The 17,919-nt window shown below is 43.2% G+C and overlaps 1 protein-coding gene across 4 annotated transcripts in view; it reads right to left on the minus strand.

Moving 5' to 3' along the window:
* The window catches only part of dlgap1a (discs, large (Drosophila) homolog-associated protein 1a), a 112,499-nt gene that overhangs the window by 77,253 nt on the left and 17,327 nt on the right, over positions 1 to 17,919 (minus strand). For all 4 annotated transcript variants that reach the window (XM_047589741.1, XM_047589740.1, XM_047589739.1 and 1 more), the window contains exon 2: positions 700 to 782. The gene's annotated coding sequence lies outside the window, so the exon portion shown is untranslated. The remainder of the gene's footprint in view (positions 1 to 699; positions 783 to 17,919) is intronic.

Raw genomic sequence — 17,919 nt, forward strand, 5'->3', positions numbered from 1 at the left:
GTACTGGACATTCCAGGCCTGGACTCCTCTCTGCTGGGCAGATTTCAGAGTCAGTCAGAGTCGGGAGGAACTCATCTACCACCTTCATCACACATACACGTATCCTGCAGACCTGCATGCTGTTGCTCTTCACGCTGTTGGCCTGTCCATATTTCCAACTACATAATTACATTTGCACATTTCACCACAATAGGTGACCTGATTTCTGAGGTCTTGTGTCTTTTATTGGTGACTACTGGTGAAGCCAAACGTAATCACATCGTTCTGAGTATAATACAATAATTATTCAATCATGTTGTGTGATAATCATAATACTTGAAGGAAACATGAGTTCTGGTTTCTAACAAAAGAATTCTGAAGGAGATCACAAGGTCACCTGTCAAAGGACCTGTTCAGACCTTACATTAGATCCGATATGGGCTATCTGATTGCAAGTGGCCAGCTTTTTTTTTGTTTGTTTTTTAAATCTGAATTGTGGAAAAAAATTAGAAAAAATAAGAAATACATTTAATTGAAGAAAAACAAATTCGACCTAAACACAGTGTGTAGGTTGGATTAAAAAATGTAGTAAATTTGAACATAAATAAAATTAAATAAAATATTTTATTTACTGTTTTGTATAGGTTAACAAAGAGATGCAATAATAATGAATGAATGAAAGAATGACAATAGTAAACACCAAGGTCCGTGCTTACTCACCTCCTTTAAAATCCCATCATAGTAGAAATGTTGCTAACTCGAAGAGTCTGACATCTCTGTGTAACTGGTCTTGCTCTACTTGTCTAGAAAAAAACACAATGGACACAAAGAGACATAAAAAAAATACAGACAGTTATTTTGGTTACATACCTGGAATATTATTTTCAATAGTTAATTAGCTGCAACAAAGTGTAACAGAAATACATATAAATAAATAAATCAGGATATAAAGTCAATACTTGCTGCTGTTAATTTTTAAAAAACTGACCCACACAAAGTTTCTGTAATGACCTTTCAAAACATCCCAAAATTTGCCATGTGATCATTTTGTCATCTGTTCAACTCTTTTGAGTCTGTACCTGCTTGTTTATCTAACTATCCGCTTAAGTTTGGGAAAGATGATGACTGTAGATGAGGTTAAGTAAAAAAATAATTTCAATATAACAACAAAGCAATTTTAGATACTTTTAAGCACAACATAGTGAACATTACAGATTTATTTATTATTATTTACTTAGCAAACACAATACCTCCAAAGGGTATAAGGCCATCTCTAAAGACCTTGGTATCCCTGTTTCAACAGTGCATAATGTTATTAAGAAGTTTGCCAAGCATGGAACTGTCAAGAACCTCCCTGGACGTGAGGGGAAGAGAAAATTTGCTGAGAGATTCGCACCAAAGAAGATTGGTGCGAATGGTGGAAAAAAACACCACGTCAAACATCCACAGACCTGAAGGCCAACCTGGAACAGTCTGGGGTAATGGTTTCAACAAGCACCATATGCCACACTCTAAACCAAACAGGGCTTCATGGGCGAAGGCCAAGGAAGACACCTTTGCTGAGGAAAAGACATAAAAAGGAACGACTAATCTTTGCCAAATACTAAATAATATAAATTATACAACAACGAGAATAATAATACCTTTGCTTTTCCATTATTTACAGATATCGTTACTTCTCTACTACAGCGTGTATATCAATACCAGAAGATGAAAGGCTAAAGGCCAATACAGGTTAGACAGGTGTAGTGCTACTAAACCAAATTAATGAATTAGTGAACATCTCGATGAGATCAGAATACATTCTATGGTACAACTGATCCTCCACCAGACTTTTGGGGCAACCAATCATCAATGCTGACAGTTACAACTGTATGCAATATGTTTAATTACAATTGTGAGTTTCGAGTTACGTCTGCCCTCAGCAGCAGGAGTATCAAAATCCAACTACAAGTAGACAAATAATGTGGGTGTAATATAAATTAGAGAGCACAGTTATTAAGATACATCTTTTCAATTTAATGTTCCAATGCTTATTTTCTATAGAGACTGGTCCTACTGTGGTTATAGAACAAATGTAAAACCCCAAGAAGAAATGAAGAACACAAAGACACACACACACACACAGAGTCCTAATCTTAATGATCATAAAACTATAGGAGGTGTTGTTGCACTAAGAACAGCAGCATACGTCCTACAGCCATGCTCACAAGCTGTTGAAGATAGCAGTAGTCGGATTTAACTGAATAAAATCCAAAAATAGGAAGGCTGTGCAACCAGCCACACTGTGGTAGTTTCATGACAATTTTTCCACCCATCCATCAACTGTCCACACACAGAGACACTTGTATTTAGCCTCCCTTTATACACAAGATTTTTCCACTTAGTGAGAAAAGGCAGCGATTGTGCTTATGGATTCTTCCAGGTTTCCAGCTCTGAATGGTTTGTATGTTCTACACATCCTTGTATACACAGCTGACAACATCAGCCCATCAGCACATCTCGTCTCAGATCTGGACCAGGGCATTGCTGAGCATTGCTGGACACCAGGGGAGTCAGTGTTGGTCATAAGTCAATTTCTTTATTATCCAGGAACTGCCTGCATACTCTCATTACTAGCCTGTAGAGATCTGTGCATTGCTCCATGGTTATGGCCCCCGAGGCCATTACTGATCCAAAACCAATCATCGATGATATCGTTAGGATCACGTTCTCCATTGCTTCTCCAGACCCTTTCACATTTGTCACACGTGCTCCCAGGGAGCTTGCTCTCATTTGTAAAAAGTGCAAGACAGTAGTGGAGGACCTGCCAATGCTGTTATTCTATGGCAAATGTCAATCAAGTTCCACATTGTCAGGCAATGGACACTGAGTCTATGAGAGGATATCTGGCCTTCAGGCCACCTTCAAGTGTGTTTCTGATTGTTTGCTCAGAGACATTTACACCAGAAGACCGGAGCGCTCATCCTCTTACTCCTTGCGCAATGGAAAAGATACTAGTAGTCCTACAGATAGGTTGACGAATTTCTATGACCCCCCTAGGGTAACTGGCTGTCTCCTGGAATCTCCTCCATGCTCATGCCCAGGGTAAACCTGCTTTCATTATATAATCGCTTATTTTATTTGGATGGCATTATCTTGGCCTCCAGTACTACTGTGAAAACCCTTGGTGGGCTTTAATTAATTTGCTTTAATTTAATATCCCCCTTTACCAAGCCTCCAAAGGATTCAAAACACCAACACCAAAGAGACCATAATACTCCAGTTTTAGCTTCTCTTCATTGGCTCCCTTTAAAATTTAGTATATAAAATCCTCCTTCTAACAATCAAGACTCTTTAAGGCCTAGCTCCATTCGATCTTAAAGACCTCATTGTACCATATCATCCCAACAGATCACTTCAATCTCAAAGTGCAGGCCTACTTGTGGTTCCTAGAATTTCAAAAAGTACAATGGATTTAGAGCCCTCAGCTATCAGGCTCCTCTCCCAGGAACCAGCTTCCAGTTTGGGTTTGGGAGGCAGGCACCCTCTCTACTTTTAAGATTAGGCTTAAGACTTTCCTGAACCATCCCTTTCTTATGGTACACTAAGCCTCTGCTGCTGAGACACAATGCACTGAGCACATGTCCTCTCTCATGTACCAAGCTCTTGTCCTCTAATTTCTTTTCGCCAAGTTCTTGTGAATTTCCTCTCTATTACTATTCATGCAGTTCTGTGGAACTACTGCCTCTTAAAACTCTTATATTCAACCATTATAGCAGCCCACTCACCTGTGGCAGAACAACCGCTGTCAGAATGCTAAAACACATTCATTAGCAGATGGGTCAGAGTGGTCAAAAAAATACATTCTTTGTATAAAGGAGAAGCTATTCCATCAGCAATTCAGACTCAGCAGCAAGAAAAGGTATTCTCCAAACACAGTTTCTGCAGACGATACAATGAAAGAACAATAGAGGAAAAAATGACTTATCTACCAAAGCAAACAATAAGTCCACATCTACCTCCTTTTACTAATGTCCGAATGGACTATTTTGGACCTGTGGCAGACTAACTTTCAATCATTATAGAGGGATATTTACTTGCTTGGGGCGGCAGCAGCTTGGTAGTTAGCGTTGATGCCTCCCCAGTGAGAAGGTCTGGGTTCAAGTCCTTTCTGGGTGGAGTTTGCATGTTCTCTCTATCTCCATGTTGGTTCTCACCAGGTACTCCAGCTTCCTCCCACCTCCAAAGACATGCTCGTTAGGCTGATTGGTGACTCTAAATTGATCCTAGGTGTGCGTGTGAATGCTTGTTTGTCTCTGTGTTAGCCCTGTGATAGGCTGGTGACCTGTCCAGGGTGTACCCCGCTTCTCGCCCGATGCCAGCTCGGATATGCTCCAGTAACCCCAGCGACCCTAGTGAAGATTAAGCAGTATGGAAGATGAGAAGAGATGAGATTTATTTGCTTGGCAAGTCGAGTAAATCATTTGGAGGTTGCAAGCTCACTGGATACTGATGCATGCATAAATGAGTATGAGTTCATCAGTAGAGAGGACAGGTTCTACACATCAGGTCAGACGAGAGAACCAACTTTGTTAAAGCAGCAAAGGAACTATGAGAGGCTCTGCATTAGAGCACAAGAGCGATTTTTTGAAAGCAATCGATCTGAGTGTACCTGTCATTGTTCCAAGGAAGGCAAAGATGGAACCACAGGAAACAGATACTGGTTTCTGGAGATATTGTCTCCAACCCCATGTGGTTCCAGGCCTCTTAACAAAACCTGAAGTAATAAAATCCTGGAAATTTTTACTGACCAAAAGGCTCTAATGAGTTCTGCCAAATTGCAGACTAAAAACAGCCTTATTCAGAGGCCTGTGACTAAGCTTTATTTAGTTCAAGAGGTGTGTGACTAAATCCTGTCAATCTACATGGATAAATATATTTTTTTTTTGCATGCTGTTCAAATGTATATAATTGGCTTCATATTCTTTGTATTGAATTGTTGTGACTGCCCACCAATGCAAATTATGGGCCAGTGTGTAGGTGGAATAATACATATATTTTTGAAGGTATTCTGTATAAGGTCTAATTGAAAGCGTCTGGCTATAAATAGGAACCATTCATTACCGGGTCAGGTGTTCCACCCAGGTTGTAACTCATTTTTGAGCACTGAAGCAGCATGTCTTGGACATTTAGTGCATTTTGGTATGTAATTGCATGTTCCAGTTATACTGGTCCAAATTTCTATGATGATTTAGTCATTAAGTCTTGGCATAACACCTCAGTGGCTTGAAAAAAAATGGCTTAGCATCTATAGTAATAATATTGGTACACTATGTTTATTTCTCCAAGGTTAAGTTGCATTTGTACTTGAAACCAATAACAGTGTTAAGTCCAATAGATTTAATTGGCCAGTATAATACTAAATTTTTACTGGTATCGTCATCGGCCAATACATGGGTGTCTTCGCTGATACTTATATATATATATATTTTTTTTTTTTTCCTGGCGAGATTTACAGACAGATGTTTTTTTTTTCTATGCATCAGCTCAATAGCCTCTAAATAGTATTTTACCAGCTCAATTTCAAGGTCAAATTAGATACACTGAGAAATGTTTCCAAACAATGTAAAGGCAGTTCTATGTTTTGGCTTAATAGAAACTGGGTTATACAACAAGACAATGACCCCTTGCACACAAGTCTCTCTACGAAGGAATGATGGAAGGACAAAATCCATGTGTTCATGGGACTGGTCAAGTCAAAGTCACATCCTGAGCAGCTGCTTAAAGGCAATGGGAGAGGAACGACACAGATGGGGATATGATCAGGGCCTTAAGAAAATAGGTGAAGCCATCTCTGCAGTAGTTGAGTGGACTAAGCACACACCCCTCCAAGAGAGTCATCAGGTTTGTTTAAATCCACAGAATAAGCAAAGACATTAGTAACAACATCTGCAGACATCCAGGCCTCATAAAAGGGACTGGCAGCTGTTGGTGGACCTGAAACGACAACAGAAGTTCCCCAACCACACTACAACTACCACCCTAAGACTAATATTATTCTCTAGTCCAAGTTCACCAATGAGGTGGTTATGTTGGAGCTAAAAGTTCCTTGGGAACACCACTTGGGAGATATCTTTCAGAGGATGCTCACCAAGTATGAAGTAGGGCTGAACGATATGGACAAAATTTCATATCTCGATTTTCATGCCAGATATCTCGATATTGATACGATATGACTATGGGTTCGGTAAAAACCAAGCATTTTTCAGAAAAATAAAAACATCATAATACAAAAAAATGTGGAAAGTGCAGTTTTTTTAAGAACTCACTGCCAGTCATCAACATTAACATAAATTACAAATACATAAATCACGTACACGCATTATGCGATGGTGTTGTTTCAGGTGTTGTTTCACATGTTTGTTGTGCTATCTTGCTTCGTCTTAATTTTTGCTAAGCACAACCTGCACAACACCTCACTCCGGTTAACACAATTCTTTTTGAATCCAAAACCCCTCCAAATAATGGAGGATGATTTATGTTTTGGCACCAAGTCAGATTCTGCACTGCCACCGGCTCCATTATTTTACGTACTCATTTTCTTTCTTTCTTTTTAATTTCCCCACTGTGTCTGTAGTATGGGCATCAGGTTGTTCCTGGGAACTACTAGAGCCACTCACTCAGTTTGAGGAAACTGCTGTGAGTGCTCCTACTACCATGGGGACCATGCTCGCCTTAACCTTCCACATCCGCTCCAGCTGCGTTTTCAACCCTTGGTACTTCTCAACCTTTTCATGTTCCTTCTTTCTAATGTTGGCATCAGGTGGTATTGCCACATCACTCACCACCATCTTCTTCTACTCTTTATCCATCACTATGTAGTTGGTTAGCCAGGACCTGTTTGTCAGTGTGGAAGCTTAAGATGAAAGCTGGAGCTGCAGCACTGGCCGATGACTATCTGTTAACTCATGGTGGGGATACTTGGTGTCCAGGGGTGCGTGGTGGTGGCTGACATAGTATTAGCCCAGTGAGAAATGTTTGGATGGATCAGACAAATGAGTGTGGTTCTCGGGAGGCTGACAAACTTTGTAATTAATGTCACAAGCGAGGACACTGGAAAAGAGTTATGCTTTTAAAGCCAGGAGTAAAATGGGACCGGATGTAAATCCCAAGCCGGCGATGTGTGTTGGGTCTGTACCGGACCAGGTGTTGGAGACACGGAGTGAGTTAAAACCGCAGGTGGTTAGTCCAGATCTGGAGTCTTATTTGCCTTTCAGTGTCAGGTATGTTTCCTTGGTAGGAAGTGATGAAAAAGTAAAGATTAAGATATTGCGTGACACAACGGCTTTTGATTCATTCATTGTAGAATCAGCTCTGCCTTTTTCACAGGAGTCCTACACAGGTGCTTTTATACCAGTGCTCGGGATTGGGCTGTAATGGATTTTCCTGAGGTATTTAGGGCATGTGCTGTTACGCGCACAATGAAAGTGCACATTTGATTGAGACAGATTTCACTGAAAAGAATGACACTTCGCAGCAGCATGATACATGTTCTGATGCTCCTTGGTCTGTTTCTCACAGTGAGTTGGTGTCAGAGCAGCGTGCTGACAGTTCTCTCAAGAGTTTGCTGGATATGGTGTGGTCTTCTGGTGAGGTAAAAGCAACTATCAGTGTTATTTCACGACGAGTCTGGTCATCCAAGCATCAGGAAAACATACGACCTCATCCTGAGGTATTTCGTTTGACCGTGATTAAAGAGACATGTTGCTGAATATATAATATCATGCCATACATGTCAGCTAACCAGCAAACCTAATAGGTAGCTAGTCCTGATCACAGGTCACCTGCTCAGCTCTGTCATATCAACTTATTAAAATCATACTATACTGGTGCATCGCAGGTAACTAAGCAGAAAGTGCAGGTGTCTTGTGCCCATCCTGTTTGCATGTCAGCGACAGTGTCTCCTCAGGCTGTGGCAGGGCAGGAGGGAGATGATTTACCGGGTCCTGATGAGGCTGTACTGCGTGGTTGTCTGAAGAACTCTAAGTCTTTGCAGAATCTGGATGGTTTGCTGTGTCATTTGGATGTGTCAAGGCGCAGTCAATTAACTGACTTGATGAAGTGATTTCCAGGTCTTTTTGGTGATACACCTACTTGTACACATTTGGTGGAACATGATATAGATGCTGGGGATTGTAAACCTATTAAGCAGAGGTTTTATTGTGTCCATCCAGAGAAGCGCAAGTATCTTGACGCTGAGGTGAACTATATGCTTGACAATGGCATGGCACAGCCGTCTTCCTCTGACTGGGCGTCTCCTTGTCTGTTGGTGCCTAAGTCCGATAATATGCCGCGGTTTTCCTCAGACTTCCGTAAGGTTAACCATGCGACAAAGCCAGATTAGTTTCCGATTCCTAGGATACAGGATTGCATTGATCAGTTGGGATCCGCTAAATATGTTAGCAAGTTTGACCTACTAAAAGGATATTGGCAGGTCCCATGGTCGGAGAGGGCGAGGGAGATTGCTGCGTTTTTTACACTCACAGTTTTGTATGCATGTACGGTAATGCCTTTTGGTTTGCGGAATGCACCAGCGACCTTTCAACAACTTATGAATAGTTGGAGATCTGGAAGGTTGTTCAGTGTATCTGGATGACATTGTCATCTATTCAGAGAGTTGGAATGACCGCCTTGACCATCATCAAATCTGTTGAAATCCAAAGTAAAATATGTTTGGTCTCCAGAGTGTCGGTCAGCTTGTGTTAAATGTTAAAGCCTTGATCTGTAATGCTCCTGTTGTGGCTGCTCCACAGTGGGACAGAGCTTTCAAATTGGAGGTAGATGCAAGTGCTGTGGGCGCAGGCGCAGTGCCATTGCAGGCTGATGACCTTGGAGTGGATAAACCATTGTTTTTTTTTTTTCCAGGAAGTCCAACAGACATCAACTGAATTATTCTGTGATTGGAAAAAAAAAACTTTGATCTAGCTTTGCAGCATTTCAGCGTGTATGTCAGCTTTTCAACTGTAGTGGTCTTCACAGATCATAATCCTCTAACTTTTCTGAGGTCTTTGCAGTCTCCAGTTTGTCGGCCCCAGGCCTGGGTTCTCTCTCTTCTCTGTTTCTAACCGGTTGGCCTTTGGTAGATGGGTCCCTCCATATGAGCTGGGTTCTGCTCAAGGTTTCCTGTTAAAAGGGAGCTTTTTCTTGCCATCGTCCTGTGATGAACTGAATTGAAAGAGAGGAGCAGAGCAGTGATTACCACCTGATGGTGAGTTGGATCAGATGGCAGGGAAAGACGGCATGCAGACTTGGTAGGCCCAAATGAATAATGAGGGTCTACTGGGAAAGCCTGGCGGAAGAACCTGTCAAGACTATCGGTCGGCTCCAAAGAGGTTCTGACAAACTGTCCTGTGCCTCAGGGGAGAGCTGTTGACATCCCCTGGGGCTATTGTCTGGTTGTGGAAGGAATACTTTGAGGAGCTCCTCAATCCCACCAACATGTATTCCTTAGGGGAAAAAGAGCCTGAGGGCCTGGGGCTGCGCCGTTCAATCTCTGGAGCAGAAGTCATTGATGGTGGTGAAACAACTACACGGCAGCGGAGCTCCAGGAGAGGATGAGATCTGCCCTGGGTATATTAAGGCTCTGGATAGACTGGGATGGACTCTGCCAGGGTTGCCCTTTGTCACCGGTTCTGTTCATAACTTTTATGGACAGAATTTCTAAGGTGCAGTCGCGTGGTGGAGGGTGTCGATCGGTGATTGGAGGATCTCGTCCCTGCTTTTTGTGGATGATGTGGTTCTCTTACCGTCATCAAACTACGACCTCTTCGCAGCCAAGTGTGAAGAGGCTGGGATGAAGATCAGCACCTCCAAGTCTGAGGCCATGGTTCTCAGACAGAAAAGGGTGGATTGGGATAGGATGGAGCGAGAGATCGACAGACAGATTGGTTCCATGTGCGTGGCATTGAATCGTAGGTGTTCTTGTTGTCAATCCAGATTGGTCTGTCTGTTCCTACAGTCTTGGGGCAACTGCTCTATCAACCAGTAGCTGGTGCTTGACTCCCCTAGTGTTATCGCCAATTCCCTTCTGAGCCCCGCTCATGTACTGAACCACATGCTTACTCATCTTAGCCGCAATAATGCCTAACAGGGTCTTCTGTGTTGTGCAGAGGTTATTGACTGGTAGTTAGATGAGACATGTCCCTTCTGGAGGTCTTTCAGGATCAGGACTGCCCTGCCCTACCCTGCCATTCTGGGTGGGTTTGTCCCGTCCCTCAGCAGATGGTCCATCTGTGCTGCTAGGCGGTCATGGAGTGCTGTTAGCTTCTTTGGCCAGCACGTATGGATCATATCAGGGCCGGGTGCTGTCCAGTTCTTCATCTGTGACACTATGTTGGATGTCTGCCATTGAGATGGTTACCGGTTCTTGTTCTGTAAGGTTGCTGTGGTCAGTTCATAGCCAGTGGGTACTGGTGTTGTGTGATGCCCCTCTTTCCCTTATGTCCTTCCAGTATTCTTCCAACTCAGCTCTTGGTGGGTCTGACCAATTGTTATTTCTCTGCCACTGAGAGTACATCTTGGCTGGTTCAGTGGAGAATGTCCTCTGGCCTCTGCCTCCTTGGTGTATCTTTTCACCTGGGTGGCCAGAGCTGTCAGTCTCTGTTTGGTAGTTTTGAGGGATTGAGGTATGGAGAGCTTCTTGTACTTTTTTGGTTCTATTCACCATGTTGGCTTTTTGCAGCTCCACTAGCTGACTAACTTCTCTCCATGTTGCCTTTATCTTGGTCTCAAACCATGTCTTCTGCTGCCTGTTATGTCCTGAGCCCATCTTGTACCCAAGCATCTCTAGGATTACTGTTGCTGTACTTTGTACCAGCTTATTGATCTCAGTGATGGCTCCCGTAAGGATGTTTATTAGTGCAGCATTCACATACACTGATAGATCTTCTGAAGGTACTTGACAACTCAGCTTCAGGACCATTGCTGGCTCACAATCTTCCTTCTCAGGTCAGCAGCTATTGTACTGAGGCTGTTGGTATCTGCTGGGGGTTGGTACCCAATCTCTGACTATGGTCCTGTCGTCATGACTCCCCCTTGCTGTAGCATTGTTGTTTTATTTCATCAATCTCTAGTTGTGATAGTAGTTTTCAATTACGTATGTGGTTCTTGGCTTTTTGGGGACTGGGATAATGGTGGAGGCCTTGAAGCAAGCTGGCATGAGACATGACTCCAGTGAGATACTGAAGATATCCATCTACAATGGAGACAGCTGGATGGAGACACAGAATCTGGTCCAGCACCTTTCTGGGGGTTCTGACTTGCAAACAGTCTTCACATCTTTTTCCAGGATGATGAGAAGTGAGACGGAGCAGGAGGGAGGGTCTGGGTTCAACAGGAGTGAGGGAGCCTTGGCCATTGTTGTTGTCAGGGAGGGAAGGGGCACCAGCATGAGGGCCTGTGAGGGTTCACAGACACCAGTGCTGGTAGTGGTGTCATCATGTGGAGTGGTGGTCATCACAATGTCCTGTTGTCTGTCAAGCGGCAGAAATATTCATTCAGGTTGTTGGTCAGGCATGAGTTGCCCACATAGTAGGGGGGTTTGGGCTTGTAGTTTGTGATGTTCCTGAAGTCCCTCTAGACAGAGCTCGAGGCATTAGCTGTAAACAGGCTCTGCTGTTTTTCTGAGTATTGTAGTTTAGCTTCCCTCACTGCTTTGTACTTACTTTGACTCTGAATTTCTCTCTGTCTTCACTACTAAATAGCTCCTCAACCTCCATCCTGAGGTGCCTGAGTTTGGTTATGAACCAGGGTTTGTCATTATTATAACTCACCCTGGTGTCTGTTGGAATACTGCAGTCCTCGCAGGAGTTGATGTATGACATCACTGCTTCTGTGTACTCATCCAAACTGTTTGTTGCCACCTTGAAAGTGGCCCAGTCAGTACAATCCAAGCATGCCCTACAGCTTCACTGGTCCACATCTTAGTTGTCCTCACAACAGATTTACAGAGTTTGAGTTTCTGCCTGTATGCCGGAATCAGGTGGATCTTTAAGTGGTCTGATTATCCTAGTGAACCAATATGTCCAAAATAGCAATAGGAGGTCCTTTCTTGCATATGTGTTCCTCGCACAACAAAAGAATTAACGAAAACAAGGATTAACAAGCTTTAGCATTGAAGTTGGCTAAAAAGTCTGAAAAAAGCACAGCAGTAACTTCGTGTCTCCAGGTTTCAAGTTATAATTTGTACAGTTCTAAAAAAAGAAATTATGTCAGAGCGAAGATAAATAAACAGATAAGAACTTGCAATGTATGACTTCGATGACCAAAAGAATTGTTACAGACAAGCATTTTATTAATGTTTCTATTGTTTTATCATGCACACTTACAGCAAACAGTGCTGTTCATGGTTCTGAAAGAGACTGTATTGAGCAACTGTGTTGTATCAGTATTGTACCGCACAATATAGGCTTGAGTTGATTTGCATATAGAGTGGGGATCTTAAGTGGTCAGGCCACGTTCTGTGTACAGTGCACTGTTGGTGTGTTTGTGTGTTGCAGGTCTGAAGCAGTCACGTCATTAGGCTGACAGGGAGCACCTGGCCAGCATTCCCAGTCAGGCCTATTTAACCCTGCCTTCCCAGACGTCAGTTCTTTCTTCTCTACTCTCCGCATTCAGCACTATACCAGTGCGCTGGTATTGTTATGTGTTATCTTATTTTGCACTAACAACATGCAACACACATTGATCGTTACACCCACACACTCACCTACGCCCCTGATACTGATTCTCACATCCCATACGAGTATTTACTCTGATAAACTTTGATTTGTTTGCATTTGAGTTTGGTAGATCTCCTGTTTTGTTGCGGTTTACAAGCCGGTCGTAGCAAATTGGGGGCTCGTCCGTCTCGTTTAATTTTCTCTTTTGGTATGCTTCGGTGCTTGTTTCTTTTAGTAAGCTTTGGTTGGAGCACACTTTGTTTGTGCAGTGGAATTTTTAGCATGAACAAAAGGGTTGCTTCCCTGGGCTTTCAGGTCGGGGAACAGGACCTGACTGTTTTTTGTGCTCAGTGACAGTCAATACAAGGAACACAACAAGAGTTCAATTATAGCATGCCTAGTAACTGCATTATTGCTATATTATAATATGTGAAGATAAAGAACAGAACACTATTGTTACAGGTAATACTTACAGACTGAATTATGCATAAGTTAGGAGTAGGAGTGTTTTATGTTTTATTTATTTATTGTGGATATTCCAATACAAATATTATTAGACTTAATGTAAACAATTTACACTGCTGATGCGCGTCTGGTGGACGGGAGGAACCGTGTAAAGCAAAATGCTACCAAGTGCAGATCACTAGCCAGCTTCAAATGTTCGCAAGACAAACAACAACAACGAAAACAAAAGACTATGGAGTGACTGCAGCCAAAGAGACAGAAGCCAGAGATTTGGGACTTTTAGATAGTTTTACTTATTGTTACACCTGATAGTTTTGTCAATGGTTGGCAGGGAGAATGTTACTTCTGCTGTGTCACCATATAAGGAGTTGTTTTTTGCTTTGCTGCAGCTTGCTCACGAGATTGGCGTACATCACACTCTGATATTTCACACGTTGGAAATCAACTAAAGCCAATCGGCTACACATGGAAAATCACTGAATACATGAAAGGCAGTGCTTCTCCTGTTGTTTACAGGTGGAGCCTAGGTAGAACAAGGCCACTGTGTTTGCTTAGATGGGGACTTTTGGTTTTTTCTACCCCTAAGGTGGATAGGCTGAAGTTTCAGTGCTGAATCAAAACTTATTCTCTGCATGCCAAATGAATAACCTACATGAGAGAAGTTATCGAGTGAAGGAGAGGAGAAATTCCCTCCTTAAACAAACTGGGGACTTGTCCGGGATGCCTGGAAAGGAATATAGTTACACTGGAGGAGCATCTGTTACAGCCAGCGGCCGCAACTAAATAAAAAAGTGAGCGGAAAACTTCTTAACTAAATTTCTGCATATCTTACGAGACATTTCATGGCTGTGAGAGTTAGATTCAACACTAGTATTGTTAGTAAGAATAAAACACAGAGAATACGTACGGATTTGTCGTAAAAGAAGTTAAAGAGAAGAATAAAACATTACAGACTATAAGAAAATAGAAGTGTTTTGCGAAAAAAGAGGCCCAACTGACTGGTTTAAAGGCCAGAGGGGTCTGATCAGCCCCTGAAAATAACCCCAGTCTAGGAGTTTGGGTTTAGAGGTCCCTTGCCTAAATACTCAGGCTTATAGATCGCCTGGGTATTTTGACATAAAAGCCACCACTCCGAATGTCTGAGTTGATTAGTAAAAGAGAAGGGTTCAGAGGCCTAATTATCTGAATGTTAAAGCTGCCCTCTGAGTTGATAAAAAAATAAACAAGTATAAATAAGTAGTAGTAATAAGTAGGGAAGGAAATAAAAGAATTTACAGAAATAGGAAAAGACAAAAGAGGTCACAGGGTTTATGTTGGTATCGATACGGTGTCTTTGTGTTTTTACTGTTGTGAGTGAGATCCACAGAGCACCCTGTCAAAGGAGGATATTTTCCTTTCCTTCAGCCCAGGATCTTTAAACCTTTTGGAAAAGAACTCGACAATTTCTCATGTTTAGGTTATTTATTTGGAACACAGAGAATAAGTACTGATTTCAGCACTGAGACTTCAGTCAATCCACCTTAAGGGTAGAAAAAAACAAAAGCAGGCACAGTGACCTTGTTCTACCTAGACTCCGCCAGAAGGGAGGAGCTCTGCCTCTCATGTGTCAGTCAGTTTCTATGTGTAGCCAATTAGCTTTATCTGGTGTCCAGCATATGAAATATTAGGGTGTGATGTATCCTAGTCTGTGTGCAAGCAGCAGCAAAGCAGAAAACAACTCCTTATATGGTGAGATAATGGAAGTAACATTCTTCCTGATTTTTCCCAGTGTTATACACAGGCTGAAGGCCTTACTTAACCCCTTAAAACCCAACCCAACAATGATGAAACAGCAGGTGGACGGAAATCTAATGGTGATAGAGTAGGCTGCTCAAGGATCTAAATAAGTTCTGGTGTCGTGACCATGTCCTTACGTGAACGGTCTCTTGGGCTGAGAACTCAGGACATAGCATGCCATACCTCTCAGCTGGCCAGATCGTGTGAATGACACACAAAGCCTGTTACTGTGCAACAAATGATGGCCTTTTTAGGGATGGCTAACTACAGTAAAAATTACATACCCGAGTACGCTGAAACTTTGTCCCCTTTAAGAAGGCTCATCACCGATGCAGGACATAGCCATCTAAAAGCCAATCTTGCCTGGACTAAAGAAGCTGAGGGGTCCGTCATTGCCCTAAAACAACAGCTAGCACAGGCTAGCAAGCTCTCCACTCCCGATTTGGCAACCCAGACCTCAAGGGAGGACAGTGTTATGCTATTATAGCACTACTCAAAACTCACACTCAAACTTTATATAGCACTTTTCATAATTAAAAGCAACCCAAAGTGCTTTACATAAAAAATGAGATGGAGGCCATCCCTTTAAAAAGGCTGGGCCTGTTTAAAAACACGATAAAATTGTCCATAAAGGGTATACGTTTAATCATGCAATAGGCCTTCAGCAAGGTGTGGAGCGGATGTACCGGGCTGGTGGTGACGTCACCGTAACGAGGTGGGGGAAGCGGACTGGAGATAATCAGCCGCTTCCCCGTCTCCAGCAGGTTGTCCTTAAGTTCAATAAAATCTTGCTTGAGGACCTCCGACTGCTGGCTCCTGAGGTCGTTAATGCCAGCCTCAATGACCACCGTGGAGGCCGAGCTGTGGCATGTGGTCTGTTGTAGAGCTCTCGATCTGTTATAGCTAAAGCGCTAAAAGGGACAGCTGACATCACAAGAGGACAGGACATCACAGTACACACAAACCATGCGGTAACAAGCTACAGTTCCAGCCGTTGGTGTATTCAAGAGAGCAACTGCTATTGCTGTCCGTATCCGCATGTGACGCGGTCCACGCCACTGTTGCTAGGCAACAGTCCAAACACCCGGAGGCTCTTGTCATCATTTCTGGGGATTTAAATTATAACACCTTGGACACTGATTTGCAACCACCAACTAGGATGTGCTCTGCCAGCCCCATGGGAAAGACATAGGTAGTTTGACAGACTGTATCACCGAATATATCAACTTCTGTGAAGATACAGTAATTCCTACAAGGACTGTCCGCTGCTACCCTAACATCAAGCCCTGGATCACCAGCCAGCTGAAGGATCTACTAAACAAGAAGCAGGCCTTCAGATCTGGAGATAGGGATTAGTTGAAGAGGATTCAAGGGCAACTCAAAGTCAAACTGAAGGAGTGTAAGGAAACCTACAGGAGGAAGCTGTAGGCCAAGCTCCAGCAAAACAACACCACAGACATCTGGAAAGGCATGAAGCTCATCACTGGCTGTGACACCAAAGCCAAGCAGCAGGAAAGTGGCCTAGATAGAGCTAATGAACTGAATGTACTTTTTAATAGATTCAGTGCTGGACCCCTGCTGGCTCTTCTCCCCCACCAATCCTGTCCTTAGACTCCCCCAGATGGCCAATTCACTACTCACCATTAACCCCTTACTGTGTATCACTTCTTCTTCAATTCCCACCCCCACTGAAGAAACCATTCCTATGACTGTGACACCTGGCCAGGTGAGAGCACAGCTGGAGAAAGCCAAGCAAGGCAAATCTACAGGCCCGGACTGTGTAAACCCCCGGGTCCTGAAGACCTGCACTTTCTATCTGACTAGTATCTTGCACTTCTTGTGTAACCTGAGTCTGGAGTTGGAGAGGATACCGGTACTATAGAAAACATCCTGCTTAATACCAGTGCCGAAGAAGCCCATCCCATCTGGCCTCAATTACTTCAGACCAGTTGCGCTGACGTCACACATCATGTGGGTAGAGACTTGTCCTGGCTCAGCTGAGACCCCTGGTGGCCCCGTCTCTTCAGTTGGCGTATCAGACTCATGTTGGTGTGGATGATGCTGTTATCTACCTGCTGCTGCGAGCTCACTCTTACCTGGATGGTGGGAAGGGCACTATGAAGATTATGTTAATTGATTTGCCCAGCGTTTTTAACACAATTTAGCCCTTTCTGATGAGTGAGAAGTTGCTCAGGATGGGTGTCAGCTCCTCCACTGTCTCCTGGATTGCTGATTACTTGTCTGTCAGGCCTCAGTTTGTGTGGCTGGGGGGCCCCCGGTTAGATACTGTTATTAGTAATGAAGGGGCACCACAGGGGACCGTCAGATCTCCTTTCCTGTTCACTTTTTACACCTCTTATTTCCAATACAGCTCTGATGACAAATCTGATGTTCTCTGATGAGAACTCTCTGCAGTAGTAGGGTGTATCGGAGATGGACAGGAGGTGAAGTATAGGGCACTGGTCATGGATTTTGTGGAGTGGTCCCAGGCAAACCACTTACTCCTAAATGTGGACAAGGCCGAGGAGGTGGTCAGGCTGGACGAGGAGCAGACTAAGGTAAGTAAATATTGGCACAAAACACACTGTAGAAAAGGACAGCCATCTACAGGGAGAAACCTAAGAGAAATCAGAAAGCACCTAAGGGACATTGGAGAAGAACAGAGAGAGAATAAGATGTTGACTTACAGATCATGGTATACACTGGCCTGTTTGGCAGTGATAAGCCTGATAATGGTCACGCCGTTATTATGGCTGAATGTAGAGGAGAGATCACAGATTAAGGAGAAGGATGCTGTAGGTATCCCCCAAAGTAATTACTCCAACAGGGGGACCCAAAATTCGAGCACAACGAGAAACTCACAAGAAAATCACAAGATCAATGTTAGCGGGTACCGAATGAGTATAAATTAGCTGATTAGATCGCAGCTGGGTGGGAATCCATATTCCTCTGGATTACCCCTAACAAAAATGTGGATAGAATAAATTATTTACATAAT

The sequence above is a fragment of the Mugil cephalus genome, chromosome 7, assembly GCF_022458985.1.
Source record: "Mugil cephalus isolate CIBA_MC_2020 chromosome 7, CIBA_Mcephalus_1.1, whole genome shotgun sequence".
NCBI lineage: Eukaryota > Metazoa > Chordata > Actinopteri > Mugiliformes > Mugilidae > Mugil > Mugil cephalus.